General features: G+C 45.7%; 1 long non-coding RNA gene across 1 annotated transcript; it reads left to right on the top strand.

Annotated features, from left to right (window-relative positions):
- Positions 1–736: 736 nt before the first annotated feature.
- On the top strand, positions 737–27,435 carry LOC137302354 (uncharacterized). The gene is made up of 3 exons (XR_010958441.1): positions 737–904; positions 7,256–7,345; positions 24,176–27,435. It is a non-coding gene; the product is annotated as an uncharacterized lncRNA (long non-coding RNA).
- The last annotated feature ends 486 nt before the right edge of the window (positions 27,436–27,921 follow it).

Consider the following 27,921-nt stretch of genomic DNA (forward strand, 5'->3'; position numbering starts at 1 on the left):
AAACTTTCCGTTTTTTCGGTTGAGAACGAGCGGTTTTTATTGTGACGGAAACTGACGTCACTTTTCCTTTGAATCGCGCGGTTTGATTTAAATAAACGGCGCACATGCGCAGTGTGGCGCGTCCCTCTTAAAGGGCCCTGGACCGGCCGAGAGTCCCCGAGCCCGGGGTCAGGACCGAGAGACGGGCAATGGGATTAGAGCGGAGGGCGGCCCCGGGGAGGGGGAACTTGCATTTCTCCAGCGCCTGTCACATCCTCAGGACGACCCAAAGCCTCGCAGCCAATGAGGGGTTTTGGAAATGAGGTCACTGTTGTAATGTGGGCAGCCATTTTGTGCACAGCAAGATCCCACAAACAGCAATGTGATAAATGACCAGATAATCTGTTTATAGGTGTTGGTTGAGGATTAAATATTGGCCAGGACACCGGGGAGAACTCCCCTGCTCTTCTTCGAATGGTGTCGCGGGATCTTTTACATCCACCTGAGGGGCCGGACTGGTTTAACGGCTCGTGCAAAAGACGGCACCTCCGACAGTGCAGCACTCCCTCAGTACTGCACTGGAGTGTGAGCCGAGATTTTGTGCTCAGGTCTCTGGAGAGGAGCTTTAACCCACAACCTTTATGATTCTAGGGGTGAGGGAGTGATACAAATGAGCCAAGGCCGACACCGAGTACTTCAGAAGGGTCGTTAATTCTTCCGTCCCGTAACACGATGTGACTTTCTTCCACAGGAGAATTCGTGCCTGAACTTCCAGGAGTTTTGAGGAAAACCGCACCGGATTTGAATCAATCTGTTGGAAAATACTTGAGGCCGACTGGAAACCTCTTTGGATGTTCACACGGCCGGGAGGCACCAAGACAATTCGATGAGACTGTGAAGGATGTCAAGTGAAATCAAGGACATGGTGAGCAACGGTGTGAAGGTAACTGGGGGATCCCCGGGGTAATGTCCAGTCTGTTCAGGTGGGCTGTTTAAAAGGAAATGGAACAGTGTGGGGAGAAAGTTGTCTGGGGACCGGAAACAGGGTCCGGGTTAATGGGAGTTATAGAATCATAGAAGTTACAACATGGAAACAGGCCCTTCGGCCCAACATGTCCATGTCGCCCAGTTTATACCACTAAGCTAGTCCCAATTGCCTGCACTTGGCCCATATCCCTCTAGAGAGTTGCTGAGATTGGAGAATTGTAAACAATTTTACAACACCAAGTTATAGTCCAACGATTTTATTTTTAATCCCACAAGCTTTCGGGGGCTTTCCCCTTCCTCAGGCGGTGTGGAAGTGATTGGAGAAGGGTTGGAAGTGGTTACCCCAGGGGTCAGTGCTGGGCCCACTTTTATTCTCCGTATTTATGGACCGTTTAGAATTACATAGAATTTACAGCACAGAAACAGGCCATTCGGCTCAACTGGTCTGTGCCGGTGTTTATGCTCCACACGAGCCCCTCTCACACCTCTCTTCATCTGTCCCTATCTGTATATCCTTCTGTTCCTTTCTCTCTCATGTACTTATCTAGCTTCCCCTTAAAAGCATCTCTGCTATTTGCCTCAATTACTCCATGTGTTAGCAAGTTCCACATTCTAACCACTTTCTGGGTAAATAAGTTCCTCCTGAATTCCTTACTGGATTTATTAGTGACTATCTTCTATTCATGGCCCATAGTTTTGGACTCCCCCACAAGTGGAAACACATCTATGTCGACCCTATGAAACTCCCTCATAATTTTAAAGATCTCTATCAGGTCACCCCTCAGCCTTCTCTTTTCTAGAGAAAAGAGCCCCAGCCTGTTGAGTTTATCCTGATAGTTATAATCTCTCAGTTCTGGTATCATCCTTGTCAATCTTTTTTGCACCTTCTCCAGTGGCTCTACATCCTTTTTGTAACATGGAGACCAGAACTGTGCACAGTGCTCAGTGTGGTCTAACCAAGGTGCTGGACAAGTTTAACATAACTTCCCTGCTTTTCAATTCTATTCCTCTGGAAATGAACCCCAGTGCTTTGTTTGCTTTTTTATGGCCTTATGAACCTGAGTCACTACATTTAATGATTTGTATATCTGTACCCCTAGACCCCAATTTGCTCCTCTATCCCATTTAGACTCTTATTATCCAGGAAGTATGTGGCCTCCTTATTCTTCCTACTAAATTTGTACCACCTCACACTTGTCTATATTGAAATTCATTTGCCAATTCCACGCCCATTCTGCAAGATTATTAATGTCTTCCTGTATTTTATCGCAGTCCTCTTCACTATTAACGATATCCCTCAATTTGGTGTTGTCCGCAAATTTTGAAATTGTTCTTCCGATTCCCAAGTCCAAACCGTTGATGCAAATGGTGAACGACAGTGTTCCCAGCACCGATCCCTGTGGAACACCACTTCCCACCTTTTGTCAGTCTGAGTGACTCTCATTAACCCCTGCTCTCTGTTTTCTGTTTTGTTATCAGCTTGCTATCCATTCTGCTACCTGTCCCCTGACTCCACAAGCTCTGACCTTGGTCATGAATCTACTATGCGGTACCTTATCGAAGGTCTTTCAAGATTTTCTTCTTCACATATTGATTCACTTCCCTTTTAAATTCTGCTTCCCTCATTTTTTCTGGTCGGACATTCCATCGTCCTAACAACCCTCTGCATCAAAAAGAAAACCAACCTCTCTTAATTTGATGCCCTCCAGTTACTGACTCACGAACTGGGATGTGGGCGTCACTGGCAAGGCCAGAGTTTATTGCCCTTCCCAGTTGCCCTTGAGAAGGTGGTGGTGTGCCACCTGTCTTGAACAATTGAGTGACTTGCTAGGCCATTTCAGAGGGCAATTAAGAATCAGCCACATTGCTGTGGGTCTGGAGTCACATATAGGCCAGACCGGGTAAGGACGGCAGGTTTCCTTCCCTAAAGGACATCAGTGAACCAGATGGGTCTTTACGACAATCCGGTAGTTTCATGGCCACCATTACTGATACTAGTTTTTTTAAAATTCCAGATTTTATTTAATTAATTGAATTTAAATTCCCCAGCTGCCGTGGATTTGATCTCATGACTCCGGAATATTAGTCCGAGCCTCTAGGATTACTAGTCCAGTAACATAACCACTGTGCTCCCGTACCCGTACTAGTGGAAATAGTTTTCCCTCATTTACTTTATCAAAACCCCCTCATAATTTTGATCCCCACTCTCTGATCTTATTTAAACTTCTCTGCTCTCATGAAAAGTTATGTCAAGACTCTCATCCTTGGGATCATCTTAGTGAATCTCTTCTGCCCCTCTCCATGGCCGCGACATTCTTACTAAAGTAATGCACCAAAAACTGGACACAATATTCTGACTGTGGCCTGACCCATGATTTGTCCAGGGGTAGCATTAACTCTTTCCTTTTATACTCTATGCCCCTATTTATAAATCCTAGGATCCCATGGGGGTTTTTGCAAAACAGCTTTATCAACTTGTCCTCCCACTTTTTTAAAGATTTGTGTATCTGAATCCCTAAATCTCTCTGCTCCTCTACTCCTTTTACAGTTTTACAGTATAGTGTCTATTTCCTCTCCTTATTCTTCTCACCTCACATCTCTCCCCATTAAATTCCATCTCACATCTACCTGCCCAATCTGCTCACCTGTCTGCCTCCTCCTGAAGTTGTCGATAATCCTCTTCATGGTTAATCTCACTCCTTATCTTTGTGGCAGCTGCAAATTTTGATATTGTGCCCCCTACACCCAGGTCCAGATAATTTCTATCCACAGATATTGAGAAAAGCAATGGTGCCAACACTGACCCCGGGGATCACCACTATTTAAATCCTTCCAGTGCAAGAAACATCTGTTAATCACAACTCTCAGTTTTCTGTCCTTTTATCCATGCAATCTCTCATTTCTCTCCAACTTCTCACATTTCTATCCCTTAGTTCTCATGCACAAACAGGCTCTCTTCCCCTTTCCTCTCTCTCTTACACACAGACTGTTTCTCTTTCCTGTCTCCAATATTCTCTCTTGCCCGTTCTCACAAACCCTTTCTCCCTCTCCATCTCCCTCCCACCCTACCTCTCAGACTCTCCTTCATCCAGATGCAGACTCTCCGAGACACACTCTCAGACTCTCCGAGACTCATTCCCTCTCTCACACAGACTCTCCGAGACTCATTCCCTCTCTCACACAGACTCTCTGTGACTCACTCCCTCTCTCACACAGATTCTCCGAGACTCATTCCCTCTCTCACACTATTTTACCCACTTTTCAGAGAAACTTACAGAACAGAAGGAGGCCATTCATCGTGCCTTTGAAAGAGCTGTCCAATTTAGTCCCACACTCCAACTCTTTTCCCATAACCCTGCATATTAGTCCTCTTCAAGTATATGTCTAATTGCCCTTTCAAAATTCCCATGGAATCTGATTCCACCACCCTTTCAGGGAGTGCGTTTCAGATCTTAGCAACTCTCTGTATGAAGAAAAACTTCTCCTCATTTCCTCTCTAGTTCTTTTGCCAATTATTTTAAATCTACGACCTCTGGTTACCGACCCGCTTGCCAGAGGAAACCGAGCAAGTAGGGAGAAACTATCAAAACCCCTCTTGATTTTGAACACCTCGATTAAATCTCCCCTTATCCCCGGCTCTAAGGAGAACAATCCCAGCTTCTCCAACCTCTCCACATAACTGATGTCCCTCATCCCTGGTACCATCCTGGTAAACCTCCTCTGTACCCTCTCCATGACCTTGACATCCTTCCGAAAGTGCGGTGCCCAGAGTTGTCCACAATACTCCAGCTGAGGCCTAACCAGTGATTTGTAAAGGTTCAGCATGACTTCCTCGTTTTTGTATTCAATGCCCCTATTTACAAAGCCAAGTTTCCCATACCCTTTCTTAACCATCTTATCAATTTGCCCTGCCACCTTCAAAGATTTGTGACTATGTACCCCAGGTCCCTCTGTTCTTGCACTCCCCTCAAAATAGTCCCATTTAGATTATACTGCCTGTCCGCTTTGTTCCTCCCAAAGTGCATCACTTCACACTTGTCCGTCTTAAATTGCATCTGCCCTGTGTCTGCCCATTTTACCAGTCTGTCTATGTCCTCCTGAAATCTGCTACTATCCTCCTCACTATTTACTACGTTGCTAAGTCCTGTATCAGTCGCAAACTTTGAAACTGTGCTCCCGAAACCCAAATCCAGGTCATTTTGATATAACAAGAAAAGTAATGGTCCTAATACTGACCCCTGGGGGACCCCACTGCATACTTCTGTCCAGTCAGAAAAGCATCCGTTCACCACGACTCTCTGCTTCCTTTCCCCTAGCCAATTACGTACCCAAGTTTCCACCAATTTTTTCCTTTAATCCCATGGGCTTCTGTTTTCCAAATAAGTCTGTTATGTGATTCTTTATCAAATGCTTTTTGCAAGTCCATATATACAACAGCGACTGCACTACCTCCATCGACCCTCTCTGTTACTTCATCGAAGAATTCAATCAGGTTAGTCAGATATGGTTTGCCTTTAAGAAATCCGTGCTGGCTGTTCCTTCTTAACCCATGCCTCTCCAAGTGAGAATTAATTTTGTCCTTGACAATGGTCTCTAGTAGTTTTCCCACCACTGATATTAGACTGACTGGCCCGTAGTTACCAGTTTTATCCCTCTCTCCTTTTTTGAACAGGGGTGTAACATTTGCAATCCTCCAGTCCTCTGGCACCACTCCCATATCCAAGGAGGATTGAAAGATTGTGGTCAGAGCTTCTGCTATCACCACCCTTGCTTCCCTCAGCAGCCTGGGATGCATCCCACCTGGACCGGGGGACTTGTTAACTTTGAGTGATGCCAACCTATTTAGCACCTCCTTTCTATCTATTTTGATCCTATCCAATATCTCTACTCCCTCCTCCTCTACTGCGACATTAACTTCATCCTCTTCTTTTGTGAAGACAGATGCAAAGTCCTCATTCAGTACCTCAGTCATGCCCTCTGCCTCCACAAGCAGATTTCCTATTTTATCCCTAACCGGCCCCACCATTCCTTTTATCCTTTTACTTTTTATATTTTTATAAAAGTTTTTGGGTTCCCATTTATGTTACTTGCTAATCTTTTCTCATATTCTCTCTTTGCCCTTCTTATATCCTTTTCAATTTCCCCCTGCACACTCTCCTGGTTGTGTACTGTATTCTGTACCTGACAGTGGTCATAAACCTTTTTCTGTTTTATTTTAAGCTCTATTTCCTTTGTCATCCAGGGAGCTCGAGCTTTGGATGCCATATCTTTGCTCCTTATGGGAAAATCCTTGGTTTATACCCGAACTATCTCCACCTTGAAGACCTGCCATTGCTCATTTACTGTTTTTTGGCCAATCTTTGTTTCCAGTCCACCTGTGCTCGATCCCTTCTCAAATCACTGAAATTGGCTCTCTTTCAGTTGGATATTTTCACCTTTGATTTTTCTTTGTCCCTTTCTGTAATTACTTTAAACCTAATTATATTATGATCACTATTACCCAGATGTTCTCTCACTGAAATACACTCCACTTGCCTTACATCATTCACTAAAACTCGATCCAGCACTGCTTCCTTCCTCGTTGGGCTAGAAATATACTTGTAAACAATTTTACAACACCAAGTTATAGTCCAGCAATTTTATTTTAAATTCACAAGCTTTCGGAGGCTTCCCCCTTCGTCAGGAAAACGATGTGAAATGAAATCCTCGAAATGAAATCGCATTTATAATTCACAGAACAATGCTTGGTGAGTACAGACAGTTTTTTCAACTGCCCGTTGCCAAGGCAATCAGTGTGCAGACAGACAGGTGTTACCTGCCAGGTCTCACAGAATATACAAATCACCAAAAAAAAAACAGAGATAGAGAGGTTGAAACATAGAAAAGACAGCAACTGACCCGTTATATTAAAAACAGATAACATTTGTTCGCTGGTGGGGTAACGTGTAGAAATATACTAATTAAGAAAGTTCTCCTGTACAAATTTTTCAAATTCTTCACCCTCTCTCCCTTTCAATTACTATAATCCCCTGCGTCTGTCTTTAAGGGACCACATTACTCTGAGTCACCTTCTTTCTCTTAATATACTTGTAAAAACCTTTCGTGTTGTCCTTGATATCCCTCACAAACTGGAGTTGGCAGCTGATATTGTGACTGAATTTAATCCATGTAAAGAGCGGAAAGAAAAGAACAATTTAATGTTAAAGTAAATCAATCAAATGCCATTAATGACAAATATATTCAAATTAAATATAATCATCGTCTCAAAAATAGTCCTGTTGTATTCCAGTGACAGATTCTGGAATCTAATCAGCCACGAGGAGATGTCGGACAGCTGCCCAGTGAGACTCGGCCTGTGATGGTTCCTCCCTTCCTCAGGGTAAGCACCTTGGCCAATATCGCCTTTAATGTAGTAAAACACCCTCAGGTGATTCACAGGCGTGATTATCAATCAGAATTTAACACCGAGCCACATAAGGAGGTATTAGGACAGGTGACCAAAAGCTTGACCAAAGAGATAGGCTTAAGGGACGTCTTAGAGGAGGAGAGAAAGAGAAGGAATTCCAGAGCTTAGGATCAATGCAGCTGAAGACACGGCCGCCAATGGTGGAACGATTAAAATCGTCGATGCACGTGAGGCCAGAATTAGAGGAGCGTGGAGATCTTGGAGGGTTGTAGGGCTGGAGGAGGTCACAGAGATAGGCAGGGGCGAGGCCATGGAGAGATTTGAAAAGAAGGATGAGAATTTTAAAATCAAGGTGTTGCCGGACTGGGAACTAATGTAGGTCAGCGAGCACAGGGGTGATGGGGTGAACGGGACTTGGTGCGAGATAAAATACGGGAGTTTTGGACGAGCTGAAGTTTATGGAGGATGGAAGATGGGAGGCCAGCCAGGAGAGTATTGGAACAGTCAAGTCTCGAGATAACAAAGGCATGGATAAGGGTTTCAGCAGCAGATGAGCTGAGGCAGGTGTGGAGACGGGCGATGTTATGGAGGAGGAAGTGGGCGGACTTCGTGATGGAGCGGATATATGGTCAGAAACTCATCTCGGGGTCAAATAGGACACCAAGGTTATGAATGGTCTGGTTCAGCCTCAGACAGTGACCGGGGAGAGGGATGGAGTCGGTGACGAGGGAACGGTGTTTTTGGTGGGGACCAATTGAGCCAAGTGTTACTGTGGACGCTGCACGTGATCTGCGACAGAAAATGGATCAACTGATTTAGCAAATGAGATCACCTACAATTCAACATAATAAATGCCCTGAATCTCAATAAAATGAATAATCTGTGAATCAAAATAGCTGAGATAATCTTAAAGAATGGCTGACCTGCAGCATGAACACAGCTGTCTGTGGGCCTGTCTGTCTATCTACCTGTCTGTCTCCCTTTCTGTCTCCAACCTGCCTGTTTGCTTCACTCGCTCACCCACGGTCGGTCCGTTCCTTGACCTCTCTCGCTATTCCTGTTTCCCCTGCTTTTGTACCGCCCAGTCTCTGCATGCTGGTTTCTCTCACTTCCTCCCTGTCCCATTTCACTTGCTCCACATCCCTCTCCCTTGCTCCCCATCTCCTATTCTCTCCCAACCGAGTTCTCATCTCTGCGTCCACCTTACTCTGTTTCCTTACCCCTCCCTCTCTCCATTCCTTCTCATCCCTCTCTGTCATCCCCATCAATCGCTCTTTACCCTCTCTCTTCCCTCCCGCTCCGTCCCCATCCACTTTCTCTCTGTGCCTGACCCTGCTCTCCTTTTAATTTCTCGGACACATTTTCTACCCAATCCCCGTGTTTTGCCCCGTCCCTAGATCTCTCTGTCTGCAGTCCATCCCTTTCTGGAGGAGGGCCAATTTCAGTGGGATGAGAACAGATCTGGCCCGGGTAAATTGGAATCATAGATTGGCAGGCAAAACTGTAATTGAACAGTGGGCGGCCTTTAAAGAGGAGATAATTCGGGTACAGACAAAGTACATTCCAACGAGGGAGAAAGGTAGGGCAACTAAAGCCAGAGCTCCCTGGATGACAAAGGAAATAGAGAATAAGATGAAGCGGAAAAAAGTGGTGTATGGCAGGTATCAGGTTGATAAAACAAGTGAGAACCAGGCAGAATATCGAAAGTTCAGAGGGGAAGTGAAAAGGAAATAAGAGGAGCAAAGAGAGAGTATGAGAATAGACTAGCGACCAACATAAAAGGGAATCCAAAAGTCTTCTACAGATATGTTAACAGTAAACAGGTAATAAGAGGAGGGGTGGGGCTGATTATGGACCATAACGGAGATCTACTCATGGAGGCAGTGGGCATGGCTGAGGTATTAAATGAATACTTTGCATCTGTCTTTACCAAGGAAGAAGATGCTGCCAGAGTCTCGGTAAAGGAAGATATTGTTAAAATACTGGATGGGCTAAAAATTGATAAAGAAGAGGTACTAGAAAGGCTGGCTGTACTTAAAGTAGATAAGTCAACTGGTCTGGATGGGATGCACCCGAGGATGCTGAGGGAAGTAAGGGGGGTAATTGCTGAGGTACTGGCCATAATCTTCCAAACAACCTTGGATACGAGGGTGGTGCCAGAGGATTGGAAAATTGCAAATGTTACACCCTTGTTCAAAAAAGAGTGTAAGGATAAACCCAGCAATAACAGGCCAGTCAGTTTAATCTCGGTGGTGGGGAAACTTCTGGAAACAATAATACTGGACAGAATTAACAGTCACTTCGACGATTTGTTAAAGGCAAATCGTGTTTAACTAACCTAATGGAGTTTTTTGATAAGGTAACAGAGAGGGTAGATGAGGGAAATGCAGTTGATTTTGTGTATATGGACTTTCAAAAGGCGTTTGATAAAGTGCCACATGGTAGGCTTGTCATCGAGGTTGTGGCCCATGGAATAAAGGGGGCAATAACAACATGGAGACAGAATTGGCTAAGTGACAGGAAACAGAGAGTAGTGGTGACCGGTTGTTTTTCAGGCTGGAGGGAGGTGCATAGTGGTGTTCCCCAGGAGTTGGTTCTGGGATCACTGCTTTTCTTGATATATATTAAGGACTTGGACTTGGATGTACAGGGCACATTTTCAAATTTGCAGATGACACGAGACTTGGAAGGGTAGTGTACAGTGCAGAGGATAGTGATAGACTTCAAGAGGATATAGACAGGCTGGTGGCATGGGCGGAAACGTGGCAGATGAAATTTAACCCAGATATATGTGAGGTGATACATTTCGGTAGCAACGAGGAGAGGCAATATAAACTAGAGGGCAAAATTCTAAAAGGGGTACAGGAACAGAGAGATCTGGGGGTATATGTGCACAAATCGTTGAAGGTGGCAGGGCAGGTTGAGAAAGTGGTTAAAAAAGCAGATGAGCCCTGGGCTTTATAAATAGAGGCATAGAGTACAAAAGTAAGGAAGTCATGATGAACCTTTATAAAATACTGGTTCGACCACAACTGGAATATTGGGCTCGATTTTACCGTCGGGTTTCCTGTGGGTTTCCACCGGGGGGGCTCCGAAAATCCCGATATCCAGTCACGTGACGGGAACCCGCCACGATCCCGCCCACTTCCGGGTTCCCCGATGACGTGCGGGGGTGCGTGCGTGGCCCCCGCTGGTGGGAATCCCGCAGGCAATTAAAGCCAGCGGGATGCCACTTGAGGTTATTTATTTCGCTTGTTCAGGTCATTAACTGACCTGATTGAGGGACTGTGTGTGATTTTGGGGAACATGGGACTGTTTCACACACTGGGGGAAACAGTCCTAGTTGAACTGGACGTGTTGCAGCTGTCAGCCTGTGGCAGCTGCAAAGGTCCATTTGACAGGTGGGGGGGCGGGGGGGAGACCCTCACCCATTGCAGGAGGCCGCTCTGTCATTTGGGACAAAGTGTGGCCTCCACCACCCACCTCCGGACGGTCAAAGTCACCAACCTGCACACTCACCCCGGGGTCCGGAGACATGTGCCGACCTTGCGGACCCCCTCAGATGTACATATTCCGGATGGGGGCCGCTGTAGCTGCAGTCATGACCCCCTCGGAGGGCGAACAGCATCACCAGCCTCGCCATCCACGCCGTCCACCTCTGACACGTGGAGCTCCACAACAGAGTGCTGTGACATATCCACCTGTACAGCAGGAGGGAGGGCTACCGCAGAGAGAGACGCGTCGCAGAGGGCACTACCCTTGCCACAGGGTCCACAGACCGAGGCGCAGCTCCCCGGACCTCTCCGAGCAGCAGTGCACACGGAGGCGCAGATTCACTCGACATGTAGTCGTGGAGATCTGCAGGCTCTTTCATGCCGAGCTGCTCCTGGCTGGCCCCAGCACCATCTGCTTACCTGTCGCTGCCAAAGTCACAACTGCCCTCCACAACTTCTCCTCCGCATCCTTCCAGGGTGCAGCCGGGTACACCGCCGATGTCTCTCAGTCGTCTGCGCGGAAGAGCCCTGCAAATACACCTGCACCTACTCTGCAGTAACACAATGGGTGGCATCAGTGGTGGGTCTTCATAGTGATACCCAGGAGCGGGCATTATTGGACACAACAGACAGGATTCGCGGAGACATGGCAGTGGTGGTGCCAATATAATGTGTGATGTTTGTTGCTCTGAAATTCAATATAGGTAACACCCATGGCAAACCCTCAGACACCCTTGTGCATCCCCTTCATGCTCACGACACGTTTGCCGTACGCTGCCGACTGCACATATGCGATGCATGCCCTGTGGCTGCAGCACAGATGGTGGCAGGTTGAGTGAGGCTGGCCGTGAGAGAGATGCACGAGAGGGTGAGTATGGGATAGAGCCATGAGATTGTATGAGGATTGGGTTGCGTGTTAGTGGCGGGTGAGTACTGGCGAGGTGAGTAGGTGCAGGTAAGATGAGGATGGGGTTTGAGTGGGTATGAGGGGTGATGTGACAGAGTAGTGTTGGCGGTGCCGAAGGAGATGTGGGGTGGGGGCAGTGTTGTGGCAGACGGAGTGTAGGGGAAAGACTATGTGCTCTCACTGTGGCTGACCTACTGAGGTCATTGGAGCGCCTCCTGCACTGTATGCAGGTGGGCGATATGTTGATGGTGCAGGTGACCCCCTCTGCCACCTCGAGCCAGGCCTTCTTGGTGGCAGAGGCAGGCCGCTTCCTCCCGCCCGCCGGGTGGAAGATCTCTGTCCTCCCCCTCCTCCTCACCCCATCTGATGATACCTGGGGTGAGGCATCATTAAACTGGGAGCAGCCTTCCCCCTGGGCTGCTCCATGCTCCAATTTGTTCCATTGGTTGCAGCATCTGTCAGTGGAGGACTGCCCCTTTAACTAGACAGCCGCCAGCTGACAGATCGTACTGCGCATGCGCAGCCCGCCCGACGCGCAGACCAGCAGCGCGGAGTCCGGAGGAGCAGGTAAGTGATTCCAATTAGTGCATTGCCTGCTACGATCGCGCGGGCAGCCCACTAATTTCACCGGGCGCGGAGGCCACGCACCCGAAACCCAACCCGCCGGAAACCCGCAGGCCTGCTAAAATCAGGCCCATTGTGTCCAGTTCTGGGCACTGCACTTTAGTAAAGATGTGAAGGCCTTCGAGAGGGTGCAGAAGAGATTTACTAGAATGATTCCAGGGATGAGAGACTTTAGTTACGTGGATAGACTGGAGAAGCTCGGGTTGTTCTCTTTGGAACAGAGAAGGTTGAGAGGATCATAAAGGGTCCAGACAGAGTGGATAGAGAGAAACTGTTCCCATTGGCTGAAGGGTCAAGAACCAGAGGGCATAGATTTAAGGTGATTGGCAAAAGAACCGAAGGTGATATGATGTGAAACTTTTTTACACAGCGCGTGGTTATGATCTGGAATGCGCTGCCTGAGGGGGTGGTGGAGGCAGATTCAATCATGGCCTTTAAAAGGGAACTGGATAAGTAGTTGAAAGTAAAAAATTTTCAGGGCTGTGGGGATAGGGCGGGGGAATGGGACTAGCTGGATTGCTCTTGCACGGAGCCGGCGTGGACTAGATGTGCTGAATGGCCTCCTTCCGTGCTGTAATCTTTCTATGATTCGAAGAGTAAACCGTATGACTCTGCCTAATCATATTATGATTTTCGAGGTGCCCTGTTACTACGTCCTTAATAATAGATTCTAGCATTTTCCCTACTATTGATGTCAAGCTAACTAGCCTGCAGTTCCCTCTTTTCTCTCTCACTTCTTTCTTAAATGGCGGGGTTACATTTGCTACCTTGCAATCCACGGGGACCATTCCAGACTCTGGGGAATTCTGTAAGATCACAACCAATGCATCCACTATCTCTGCAGTCACCTCTTTTAAAACCCGAGGATGTCGGCCATCAGGTCCAGGGGGTTTCTCGGCTTTTAGTCCCATTAATTTCTCCAGTATTTTTTCTTTACTAATATTAATTACTTTAAGTTCCTCACTCTCATTAGGCCCTTGGTTCCCCACTGTTTCCGGTATGTTTTTTGTGTCTTCTACTGTGAAGACAGATATCAAATATTTGTTTAACATCTCTGCCATTTCCTTACTCCCCATTATAATTTTTTCTGTCTCTGCCTCTAAGGGACCCACGATTATTTTCACTCATCTCTTCCTTTTCAACATACTTGTGGAAGCTCTTACAATCTGTTTTTATATTTCCTGTTGGTTTACTGTCAGATTCAATTTTCTCCCTCTTTATGAATTTTTGGTCATCCTTTGCTGATTTCTAAAACTCTCCCAATCCTCAGGCTAACTACGCTTTTTGACTACATTGTAAGCCTCTTCTTTTAATCTAATATTATCCTAAATTCTCTAATTAGCCACAATTGTACCACTTTTCCCGTGGAGTTTTATTCCTCAAGGGAATGTATATTAGTTGAGAATTATGAATTATTTCTTTAAATATTTGCCATTGTTTGTCTGCCGTTATATCTTTTAATCTAATTTCCCAATCGACCTCAGCCAACTCGCCCCTCAAACCTACATAATTGACTTTATTTATATTTAAGACCCTAGTTTCGGACTTAACCACATCACTCCCAAACTGAATATGAAATTCTATCATATTATGTTCACTCTCCTCCAGAGGATCCTTTACTATAAGTTTACTAATTAACCCTGTCTCATTACACAATACGAGATCTAAAATAACCTGTTCCCTCGGTGGTTCCTCTACCAATTAAGTACTTTTGAAGTGTAGTTGCTGCTTTACTGTAGGAAACACGGCAGTACATTGCACACAGCAAGGTCCCACAAACAGCAATGTGATAATGACCAGATCATCTGTTTTAGTGATGTTGGTTGAGGGATAAAAATTATAATTGAATTTAAAAGACCGGTCCAGCAGTAAGATACGGGTTTTCACCCACCTGCAATGTTTCTAAACCCGACCTTACCACCGGGGAAGATACCAAGCAAAGGCTGGGCCAGGGAGGCAGGGACTCTCCACAGGTGGTGGGGGGAGATCAAGGGAGAATTGCCCAGGTTGCTCTTACATCCTCTTCCAGTGGCTGGATTCAGACCAGAAATGGTGGAGGTCGAAGACCCAGAGAAGGGGAGAAATGGCCTCAGATATAGAAATGACCGAGGCTCAGTTTTAATCACTGTCGAATAGTTTACAATTCAGCAAATATATTGTCCACACAGAGAAAATTGTCCACCGCAGCCAACGTATCAGGCGGGTAGAAGTGGGCTCTTCGAGGAGTCGAATTTCTCTTTAAAAACTCTCCAGCCAAATGGTAATGTCCCTTTAAATTTACAATCCTGCCACACCAGTCATCACCAGCTTTAATGTGCTGTGTCAGATCCTCGATCCAAGCAGTCTTCTGCTCCTGTCACTGTGACTCATTTCTATTATACACGAGAGAGAGAGAGAATGTACTGCAAGTCTATTTATAAATCTCAGCCCATCTCCCCATCACTCACTGAAACATTGTTGGTGCAGAGGGGTGATTGAGCAACACATATTTCTCCCTGTACCTTTCTGCCAGCTGAAATGTGTCCATTATAACGAGAACGGATGATGTGCCACATAAGTACAGTGCCTGGCATGTGATCCTTGGCACATTTATACACAGAGGCACCCTCAGAAAAGGTGGCAAATACCATGGCACTATTTTGGATGGAGAGGGCCTGAGGCTTAATTGCGACAGGCCTTTCCCCACAATATATGTGTGAGTGACAGGAGACACAGACGGCGACACGGGAGAGACAGACGGGAAGAGAGAGAGAGGGAGAGACAGACACAGACATTAAAACGTACCCTTGTTTTAGATGGAGTATGACTTAAAAGCAAAGTAATGCATTGTTTCATTGACTAGTAATGAGGTGAATAGTTACTAATAGACCCCAAACTCATTCATAACACCTGCAAGAATAACTTGCAGTTATAGCTTTCCCTCCAGTGGCACATGTGGACTATCATGCAATGTGAAACAGGGTGATTTTAACTCTCCCTGATCGCAGGAGCAGGAAAGGATTGGGGAGCAGTTAAAATAGAGCAGCTCCATTTCCCGCTCCATTCCCGTCGATCGGCCGTTTTAACGCCACTCATCTTGGCTTTTAATGAGTCTCCCGCTGGACTCCTTGGTCACATCATAACCCCTGAAATTTAACCCACTTCTGAGCAGGGAGGCCACCCCGCAGGGGGAACCTGTCGAGAAGCCTGCAAGGCACACTGAGGTAAGTTTAAAAAATAAACCGACCTTTGAGTAAATAAGGAGAAACTGTTTCCACTGACAGGAGGGTTGATAACCAGAAAAAAACAGATTGAAGATAATTGACATCTAATCCAAATACATTATACACAAGATGGGTAAAAAGAGTTAAGATACAGATTAGCCATGATCTAAATGAATGGCAGAACAGAATCGAGGGAATGAATGATCTACTCCTGAGGGTGTGAGAGTGCAGTTCAATGGGCCCTTACTCTCACTTGATTCAGTTCTCTGGGCGCCTACATTCACAGGGGGACAGTTCGATGGACCCTGACAGTCACTGGGGAACAGTTCCATGGGCGATGATTCTCACTGGGTACATTTCCATGAGCACCTACTCTCACTGGGGTACAGTTCCATGCACCCTGACTCTCACTGGGGTACAGTTCCATGCACCCTGACTCTCACTGGGGAACAGTTCCATGAGGCCCTACTCTCACAGTTCCATGGATATTGTCTGTCACTCGAAGACTATTCCATGGATCCTGACACACTCTGCGAACAGTTCCGTGGACACTGTCACTCACTGGGGTACAGTTCCACGGACACTGTCACTCACTGGGGTACAGTTCCACGGACACTGTCACTCACTGGGGTACAGTTCCACGGACACTGTCACTCACTGGGGTACAGTTCCACGGACACTGTCACTCACTAGATACAGTTCCATGGACACTGACACCCACTGGGATACAGTTCCACAAACACTGACTCTCACTAGATACAGTTCCATGGACACTGACACTCACTGGGATACTGTTCCACGGACACGGTCTCTCACTGGGATACAGTTCCATGGACACTGACTCTCACTGGGATACAGTTCCATGGACACTGACTCTCACTGGGATACAGTTCCATGGACACTGACACTCACTGGGATACTGTTCCACGGACACTGACACCCACTGGGATACAGTTCCACGGACACTGACACTGACTGGGATACAGTTCCACGGAAACTGACACTCACTGGGATACAGTTCCATGGACACTGACACTCACTGGGATACAGTTCCATGGACACTGACACTCACTGGGATACTGTTCCACGGACACGGTCTCTCACTGGGATACAGTTCCACGGACACTGACTCTCACTGGGATACAGTTCCATGGACACTGACTCTCACTGGGATACAGTTCCATGGACACTGACACTCACTGGGATACTGTCCCACGGACACTGACACCCACTGGGATACAGTTCCACGGACACTGACTCTCACTGGGATACAGTTCCACGGACACTGACACTCACTGGGATACTGTTCCACGGACACTGTCTCTCACTGGGATACAGTTCCACGGACACTGACACTCACTGGGGTACTGTTCCACGGACGCTGACACTAATAATGAAATACCATGGATGAAGAAAGAGATAAGTTCAGAATTGAAACTAAAGAAAAAGGCATACACTCAGCACCTGGACAATAAAGAAGAGGATGACAAAAGGGAATATGAAGAGGTTAGGAAATAAGAAAAAAAAACCTATTCAGAAGGCAAAGAGGAATTACAAAATTAAATTATCAAAAACTAGGGAAGGTGCAAACAAGATTTCCAAGAATAATATGAGAACTGAGATTTTAACTATGGGGAAAGACTGAACAGGATCGCTATATTTTGTCTAGAAAAGAGAAGGCAGAGGGTGATCTAATCGAGATCTTTAAAGTTATGAAGGGGTTTGATAGGGTCGATGTAGAGAAGATGTGACCACTTTTGAAGAGTCCAAAACTAGGTGACATAAATATAAGTTAGTCACTAATAAAATCAATAAAGAATTCAGGAGAAACTTCTTTACCCAGAGAGTGGTTAGAATATAGAACTTGCTATCATATGCTGTAGTTGAGGCGAATAGCAAAGATGCATTTAAAAGGAAGCTAGATAAATACATGAGGGAGAAAAGAATAGAAGGATATGCTGATAGGGTTAGATGAAGTACCTGAACTATCTCCTCCTTGAAGGCCTCCCTTTGCTCTTTAACTGTTTTACCTGATAATCTTTGTTCCCATCCCATAAGGGCCAGATCTCTTTTCAACTCACTGAAATTAACCCTCTTCCAGTTAAGTATCTTCAACTTTCATTGTCCTTGTACTTTTCCATAATTACTATAAACCTAATCATATTGTGTTCACTGTTTCCAAAACACTCTCCCATTGAAACTTGCCCCACTTCATTCCCCAGAACTAGATCCAGCACTGTTTTCTTCCTCGTTAGGCTGGAAACATACTGATCAAGAACCTCAGACATTTACAAAAGCTTAAACTATCCCAGCAGCTCAATCTAATACCACAGCTCCAACTAACCCAGTAACTTAATCTGAAACTGCACTTGCAGTAAATAGATTACCTCAAACTAAAGCTGCCGCCCTAAGTAATCCAGCACCTCAACATAAAATAATATCTCAAGCAAAAACAGTACCTCAAAAAGGCAGTACCTCAGACCAGCCCAGAACCTCAAAATAACTTAATACTTCAAAATAATACAACCTCCAAACTAATCCAACACCTCAAGCTAACCGAGCACCTCAAGTTAGTCCAGCACCTTAACCTAACCTAGCTCTTCGGGCAGTACAGTACCTCTAACTGGCCCAGCACTTCAGACTGATACAGCACCTCAAGCTAATACCATGTATCTCTAAAACTGACCACAGCACCCTGAAACTGTCTCTGGTACTGCAAACTGGGTTCAGGGACCATAACTGAGGCAGTGTTCAATGACTGACTATCCCATCTCCCCAAATGAGTCAGCATCCTGAAGCTGTCCACAATACGCCCCAAACCAATCACATCATCCGCTATAAAACACAATACCCAGAAACTGACCCAGTCCCCACACACTTACCTCACCATCCACACATTGATCAAACACCCAAAGCTAATGATGGCACCACACATTGGGCTTCTGCATCCTGTAAAATGATAACTGCACTGTCACAGCAAACCACAGCATCTGTAAACAGACCTTAAACAGTGCACATTACCCCAATACTGAGCAGAGAAACCCCAAACCACAACACCCACAAACTGACACAGAACAACAAACATAGACAACGATCTCTGATGATTCAACACGCCCAGACTGATGCCAACACTGGGATTGTAGAAACCCCTGACGCTCAGCCTTCGGTGTCAGCCTCATCATGTGGGTTCATTCTGGATTCGAGATATGTTTCGTGCATTGAATATTTTTAGGCTTATGAGTCAGTGTAAGACTTGGATCCTGGGCTTGTTTTGAGTTTCAACACAAATTTTGGTTCTTGGCTTTTCTTTATGTTTATAATTCATTTTATATGAGTTGGTCACTTTAGAATTGGGATTGGCTCAGGCTCCCAGTTTAGTTTTATATTCTGGGTCAGTTTGGTCAATTTGAGATTCTGTGTTGTTTTGAGTTTCTGGCTCAGTATCTGGTTGTAACATACTCCACACAAACTGACCACAAGAGCTCCAATTAACTCAGGACCCTCAAGACTAACATTCTCCACGCATCCAAAAACACCCAGCACTGCAAAATATTCCACAGGACCCCGGCAAAGACTGATCCTCACAGACTGATCTCAATGATCCCTAACATTACATCATATCTTAAAACAGCAGAAGAGCCTTAAACAAACGACAGAACTAACAAGTGAACCAGTGGAGTGAGCGAGGGTTCTGGGCCAGGTCGGGTTTCCAGGTCTGCTTGGTGTTACGGGTCTGTTTCGGGTTTGCCGTGTTTTAATATTCTGAGTCCGTTTAGGATAGTGGATCAGTTTAGGGTTTGGATCAGCTTGTGATTCTGAGTTGGTTGCAGTTTTGCTTTGGTTCCGGGTTCCAGGTCGGTTTCGGATTCTGGAACAGTTTAACGTTCTTCCACTCTGAGAGGGGAATCCAGAGGACCGGAGCTCTTGGATTGACTCGAGTTCCATTGGAGCTTTAACAATTTAGGCCACAAAGTGTCAGTTTGAGGGTCTGGGTCAGTTTTGCTTTCTGTATAGGTTTAGGGTTTTATGTCGATTTCGGGTTCTGGGTCACTGTGTTTTGGATTGTTTTGGGTATCCAGTCATTTCAATTTACATTTTCATTTGGGGCTTAATGTGAGTTTGGAATTCTGGGTTACTCTTAATTATGGTCAGTGTAAGGTTCTGGGTCAATTTGAGGTTCTGACTCAATGCTCGGTTGATGGCCAGTTAAGGTTATCTGGTCCCTTTTTGGATTCTGGATCAGTTTCGAGTTTCAGGTCAGTTTAAGTTTCTAAGTCACTGTGGGATTGTCAGCTAATTTAAGGTTCAGCTCAGCTTAGTGTTCTTGGTCTCTGAAATGCTTTGGATCAGAGGTTTTTAAGAACAGCGATGGGCTCTTATTCATAGAGAGTTCTGCATATCTTCAGGGTTCCAGGGCACTTTTAACTTTAAGATCAGGTTGAGGTTGTTCAGAGGTTTGGGCGTTCATGTTCAGTTCAGTTTAGTTTGGGTTCAGGTAGAGTTTTTGTCTGTGGGTCATTTTACAGTTCCTGGTTTATTTGAGGTTTGTATGTGAGTTTAGGGTCTTCCAGTGTTGGGCACCATGTTGTTTAGGTTTGAGGATCAGATTGAGAGTTGTTGCTTGTTTTGTTCAGAGTCATTGTTGGGTTCTGGTTAAGTTTCGGTTTGTGACTTGCTCTAGTTCTGCTTCAGTTTGGGGAAATGGTTGGGTGTCTGATTAAGGGTTAGTTTGGGGATTTAGTTCAATTTGTGTTTCAGTGTCAGTTTAGGATTGTATCATTATATGTTTGCCTTGTAGTACAAGTGTCTCCATGAGTTTCGAGTTCTGGGTCATTTTGTAGTTATGGTCAGTTTCGGGTTCAGGTTCAGTTTGGAAATCTTCAATATCATTTCCACCTCAATATTTATCCAGTTAATCTTCACAGCTTTAACTGAGGATTTATTCCACATATCACTACACAATGGGGAAATCCTTCCAATCGAACACTAAGGATTGTTAATGTTGTATCCACGTCACATAGTGTTGTGACACACAATCTATTTCTCTTGTTGTATTTTAGACTATTACTGTGTGAGTTTCTGTTCTTGTGGAGGTGTCTGTGGGTTCCTGTGGGCTGGATGTTGGTAATTTCAGCCTCTAATGCCTGTGTTTGGACACAGTCCACACTGACAGGAGGCAGATCTGTTCTACCTGCTGCTTGTAAGGATCCCACATTAAACAGTCTGGGCAGCATCAATCCATTACTTACTGGGAATGGGCCCACAGCAAATATTGTTTTTATCTAATGATCTCACTCAGACAGGCTGGAGTATGGCCGGTGTTAAAAGTGAATGAGTGTCAGACTGATGAAAATATTGGTGCTATTGGAATGTATGGTAACAACAGTAATGAAACTTCACTCACTTAATCTTCTAATATACACAGCAAATCTTTGTTTAGTTGATAAATAATGAACCCAGGCCCTGCGGTTACAATTGCAACTTACTGTCCATAGAATTTAATGGAAACTGAGCAACTTGTGTTGATGTATCACCGGCCTGAAAATATAACCTCTGAACACCAACCATGGAGTGGAGTGAACCAATAGGTGGCAGCTGCAGTTAAAGGCAGAGAAATGGAATATGTAGAGAGAGACAGGTAGGGAGAGGGAGGAATGTGGAGAGACAGAAACGGAAAGTCAGAAAGAGGGAGGGTGGAAAAAGAAAGGGAGTGACTTAAGCAGAACGGGATGGACGGGCCAAAATGAGGGGATTGCATCGAAAAAAATGTCCGTGAAATTAGAGAGAGCAGGGCCAGGCACAGAGAGAAAGTGTATCGGGATGGAGCGAGGGGGAAGAGAAAGGATAGACAGCGATTGATGGGGATGATCGAGAAGGACGAAAAGAAATGGAGAGAGGGAGGGATAGGGACTCATTGAAGTGGACACAGAGAGGAGAACTGGGTTGGGATAGAGTAGGAGATGGGGAGCAAGGTCGAGAGGGATGACGTTTGAGTGAAACGGACAAGGAGAACGAGAGAGACACAAGCACACAGGGAGTTGGAGGCAAGAAAGCAGTGGAAACAGGAATAGTGAGATAGGTAATGGGAACTAGAGAGAGACAGGGAGGGATGAAGACAGGTATAGGCCGCATCAGAGAGAGAAAGAGAAGCAAACGGGAAGGTCATAGACAGACAGAGAGATAGACAGGCAGACACGCAGACAGTTGTGCTCATGCTGCAGGTCAGCCATTCTTTAAGATTATCTCAGCTATTTTGATTCACAGATGATTCATTTTATTGAGGTACAGGGCACTTATTATGTTGAATTGCAAGTGATCTCATTTGCTAAATTAGGTTCATCGATTTTCTGTAGCAGATCATGTGCAGTGTCCAGAGTCCAGATAATCTTAAAGAATGGCTGACCTGCAGCATGAGCACAGCTGTCTGCGTGTCTGCCTGTCTGTCTATCTCTGTCTGTCTCCGACTTGGCTCAATCGATAGGGTGACAGGATCTGGGATTTAGTTGGGAGGATCTGCAATTTTGCTTAGAGGACATGGAATGTAGTTTACAGGGTCTGGGGTGTAGTTTCGTTCTGTGTACACATTTGTAAAACATTTTTGAAAACAACAGTGAGCGAGCCCCAGTTGGAGCGAGATGGAGAGTTTCATTAACCCAGTACGGGGTGTGTCAGCACCTGGAGATTTATTATAGTAAATGGAGAGCAGGTCCCCAGTGACACTAGAAGCAGAATTTTATTAACACAGAACATGGAGATTTCTTACGCAGATCAAACCCTTACTGGTAAAGTCACACATTGTACAAAAGGGATCCAACAAATTCCTGAAATTCGTCATTTCGTAACTAAGCGGGTTATTCATATATCAGTGATAACGCCCAGTGTGTGCAACCTGCTGTCTACAGGATCTGAGCTAACGAGAGCTTTGTTTATTTTTAAAAAATCTGTGTGTCTGGCTCTGTATCCCCATGTCCCTGGCCCTGTACCCCCGTGTCCCTGTCATCATCACCCCCTCCTCAAAAACCCACCCTTGACCCCTATGTCCTTGAAAACTACCACCCCATCTCCAACCTCCCTTTCCTCTCCAAAGTCCTTGAACATGTTGTTACTTTCCAAATCCGTGTCCATCTTTCCTGCAACTCATTGAAACCCTCCAATCAGGTTTCCGCCTCTGCCACGGTACTGAAATGGCCCTTATCAAAGTCACAAATGACATCCTGTGTGACTGTGACTGTGGTAAACCATCCCTCCTCATCCTTCTCCACCTGTTTGCAGCCCTTGACAGGGTTGATCACACCATCCTCCTCCATCGCCTCTCCTCCACCATCCAGCTGGGTGGGACTGCCCTCTCCTGGTTCCATTCCTATCTAACCACTTGTACCCAGAGAATCACCTGCAATGGCTTCTCTTCTCGCTCCCGCACCGTTACCTCTGGAGTCCCCCAAGGACCTATCCTTGGCCAATCCCCTTTCCTCAACTACATGCTGCTGCCCCTCGGCAACAACATCCGAAAACACATCAGGTTCCACATGTACGTTGACGACACCCAGCTCTACCTCACCACCAACTCCTTCGACCCCTCCACAATCTCTGATTTTTCATACTGCTTGTCCGACATTTAGTACTGGGTGAGCAGAAATATCCTCCAACTAAATATGGGGAAGACTGAAGCCATTGTCTTTGGTCCCCACCACAAACACCATTCCCTAGCCACTGACTCCATCCTTCTTCCTGGCCACTGTCTGAGGCTGAACCAGAGCGTACACAACCTTGGCGTCCTATTTGAGCCTGAGATGAGTTTCCAACAGCATATCCGCTCCAACTCCAAGACCACCTACTTCCACCTCAGTAACATCGCCCGTCTCCGCCCCTGCCTCAGCTCATCTGTTGCTGAAACTTTCATCCATGCCTTTGTTATCTCTCGACTTGAATATTCCAATAATCTCCTGGCCAGCCTCCCATCTTCCACCCTCCATTAACTTGAGCTCATCCAAAACTCTGCTGCCCGTATCCTAACTCGCACCAAGTCCCGTTCAGCCATCACCCCTGAGCTCGCTGGCCTACATTGGCTCCCGGTCCAGCAACGCCTCGATTTTGAAATTCTCATCCTTGTTTTGAAATCCCTCCATGGTCTCACCCCTTCCTGTCTTTGACCTCCTCCAGCCACACAACCCTTTGGGATCTCTGTGCTTCTTCAATTTTGGCCTTTTGCGCATCCCCAATTTTAATCGCTCCAGCATTGGCAGCTGTGTCTTCAGCTGCCTCGGCCCTTAGCTCTGGAATTCCCTCCCTCAACCTCTCTACCTCTCTTCCTTTAAGCCGCTCCTTCAAACCTACCTCTTTGGCCAACCTTTTGGTCACCTCTCCTAATATGTCCTTATGTGACTCGGTGTCAAATTTTGTTTGATAATCGCTCCTGTGAAGTGCTCTGGGACATATAATTACATTAAAGGCGCTATAGGGTATTTCGAATGACATCACTCTTTAACTTCCGGTGGCCATGTTGGTTATTTTCCAACTCCTGCGAAAGATGTTACATATTCACCAATTGCTGACATTGATTGTACATCTGTCAAAGGCAAAAAGAGATTTGATGCTGCAATGAAAGCTGTGCAGAGCCCGGATGCAACTTTCCCTACCAACAGTACCACACCCAGTTGCACAGAGACGACGGCAAACTCACAATATCCCACCACCAAATGATGCAGATGTTCCAAGATTTTTTGAGCATTTTAGTCAGACTGGAACAAAGACTGCCATTCTCAGCATAATGGAACCATGCAATGCAGATTTTATACCGAAACCTGTGCAGCCTCATTTCCTTAAGCCATTGAAGTAACTCAGGGACAGCAAAGGATATGGGCCCCGGCAACATCCCGGCTGTAGTGCTGAAGAATTATGCTCCAGAACTAGCCGCGCCTCCAGCCAAGCTGTTCCAGTACAGCTACAACACTAGCATCTACCCGACAAAGTGGAAAATTGCCCAGGAATGTCCTGTCCACAAAAAGCAGGACAAATCCAATCCGGCCAATAACCACCCCATCAGTCTACTCTCAAGCAAATTAATGGAAGGTGTTGTTGACAGTGCTATCAAGCAGCACTTACTCACCAATAACCTGCTCACCGATGCTCAGTTTGGCTTCCACCAGGACCACTTGGCTCCAGACCGCATTACAGCCTGGTCCAAACGTGGACAAAAGAGCTGAATTCCAGAGGTGAGGTGAGAGTGTCTGCCCTTGACATCAAGGCAACATTTGACCGAGTGTGGCACCAAGGGGCCCTAGTAAAATTGAAGTCAATGGGAATCGGGGAAACCTCTCCAGTGGCTGGAGTCATACCTAGCACAAAGGAAGATGATAGTGGTTGTTGGAGGCCAATCATCTCAGCCCCAGGACATTGCTGCAGGAGTTCCTCAGGGCAGTGTCCTGGACCCAACAATCTTCAGCTGCTTCATCAATGACCTTCCCTCAATCATAGGGTCAGAAATGGGGATGTTCGGCTGATGATTGCATAGTGTTCAGTTCCATTCGCAACCCCTCAGATAATGAAGCAGTCTGTGCCCGCATGCAGCAAAACCTGGACAACATCCAGGCTTGGGCTGATAAGTGGCAAGTAATATTTGCGCCAGACAAGTGCCAGGCAATGACCATCTCCAACAAGAGAGAGTCTAACCACCTCCCCTTGACATTCAACGGCATTACCATCGCCGAATCCCCCCCCATCAACATCCTGGGGTCACTATTGACCAGAAACGTAACTGGACCAGCCACATAAATACTGTGGCGACAAGAGCAGGTCAGAGGCTGGGATTTCTGCAGCAAATGACTCACCTCCTGACTCCCCAAAGACTTTCCACCATCTACAAGGCACAAGTCAGGAGTGTGATGGAATACTCTCCACTTGCCTCCACTCAAGAAGCTCGACACCGTCCAGGACAAAGCAGCCCATTTGATTGGCATCCCACCCACCACCCTGAACATTCACTCCCTTCACCGCCGGCGCACAGTGGCTGCAGTGTGTACCATCTACAGGATGCACTGCAGCAACTCGCCAAGGCTTCTTTGACAGCACCTCCCAGACCTGTGACCTCTACCACCTAGAAGAACAAGGGCAGCAGGCACATGGGAACAACACCGCCTGCATGTTCCCCTCCAAGTCACACACCATCCTGACTTGGAAATATATCACCGTTCCTTCATCGTCCTGGGTCAAAATCCTGGAACTCCCTTCCTAACAGCACTGTGGGAGAACCTTCACCACACGGACTGCAGCGGTTCAAGAAGGCGGCTCACCACCACCTTCTCGAGGGCAATTAGGGATGGGTAATAAATGCTGACCTTGCCAATGATGCCCACATCCCATGAACGAATAAAAGAAGACTGGAAGTATATCAGAACTGGATGTGATGAACTTCGCAATGAGTGTCAGATCATTCAGATCTGTCACACAAGAAGCAAACACTGCAGAGCAGAATACCAGGACTCAGGCAGACTCTAGACTTCGGTTTATGTATCGAAGTGGTCGCATACCGGCCTCCAGAATGAAGACAGCATGCCTCAACCGTGTTGATAAACCATCACGCAGTTTGATTAAAGCCATATGCTACCCAGAGACTGTCAAGCTCTCCACCAAAGCTATTGCTGGGGATGTGACCACGAGAAAGCTGCTCGAGAAGATTACACAGACTTTATGTTCCTGTCTGACGAACATTTCAACGTGGAGGATTCGTGATCAGCACTCAACCCTGAGTATCCCCACCTTGCTGCATCCCCAGATGGTGTTGTATCATGTGATTGTTATGGGTCTGGTGTACTGGAAATCAAATGGCCATTTGTGTGAAGGACAAGTCTGCTGAAGAGCATGCATGGCTTCAGAAAAATGATGTTGGATCTGAGAGTTTGGACCGTTAGCAGCAGTACCACTACCAAGTTCAGACCCAGTCGTTTGTCAAAGAGAGTTCTGTGACTTTGTTATATGGACAGACAAAAGTGTTCATATTGAGCGCATTTTGCCAGATCATGATTTTATTAATAGTATTTTACAAAAAGCTACAGATTTTTTTTATTGGGTCCTGATGTTAGAAGTCAGGGGAAAATATTATTCACGTGTGTAATCAGCAAATAATTCAAGGGTTAGAAACATTTGTGTTGTTTCAAAATGTCAAAATCTATGGCATCTGTACTTCATTCAGTTCTGCAAATGTTTCTAAATTGATTCAATGTTCAGTTGTGGCGCTAAGAGTTTTTATCGTAAACCAGTTTTAAAAGGCTGAATAAATTACATTAAAACTTCATCACTCAGTAAATGATTAGCAATTAAACATTATCAATTAAACAGAACAACTGATGATGACAAATTTGTCAAGTAACCACACAGAGATCCAATTTTGCCAATCAAAGTAACACCATCAGTATCCTTGTTATTCATGAAGTCCAGGGGAACAGGTCCCTTCATAATCGCATATTTTTGCCCTACATTGCCTGTCACTCTTTCAACATCAATCCTAACATTAGCCATTTTCCTTGTGTCAATAACGTCATTCAAAGACAACTGATTCTTTCCTCTTGTAAATGCAGGATCTCGATTTGTGCACGTAACATTCCAACAGTATCAGTGAGGTGAAAGCCTCTGTCAGCCAGAATCAGATCTCCAGGTAGAATATTATTTAAAAATCCAGTTTTCTGTAAGATGTTCACTAATTCTACCACCTTAATATTTGCAAACAAAACTTATTACACCTCATGGAATTATCCCCGTCAAAATGTAATTGTGTTGTGGTGCTTGTAATTAGACCACGTTTCTGCACGGGCTACTAAATGTGAAGGCCCATCAATAAAAACCTCAAAACAGTCTATTATAACAGCAACTTTGTTTCCAAAATTCTCTCTGAAGACCATTGGCATGGTTTTAATTAACTCTTCTCTGGTAGGCAATCTTATCAAAAAATGTAACCTTACATGCATGATATTTATAACTGTTGAAAAGATGTGAGACACGAAAGCGATAAGCCAAGTCTTGCACACTTAATTACAGTCTAAGTATCACCACTTTCTCATCACTGGAGAGTCTATAACTCGGGGGCACTGATTCAGGATAAGGGGTCGGCCATTTAAAATTGAGATGAGGAGGAATTTCTTCACTCAGAGGTTTGTGAATCTTTGGAATTCTCGACCCCAGAGGGCTGTGGATGCTCCGTCGTTGAATATATTTCAGGCTGAGAGCGATAGATTTTTGGAATCTAAGGGAATCAAGGGACATGGGGATCGGGTGGGAAAGTGGAGTTGAGGTGGAAGATCAGCCATGATCTTATTGAATGGCGGAGCA

The sequence above is a fragment of the Heptranchias perlo genome, chromosome 35 (assembly GCF_035084215.1).
Source record: "Heptranchias perlo isolate sHepPer1 chromosome 35, sHepPer1.hap1, whole genome shotgun sequence".
Lineage (NCBI taxonomy): Eukaryota > Metazoa > Chordata > Chondrichthyes > Hexanchiformes > Hexanchidae > Heptranchias > Heptranchias perlo.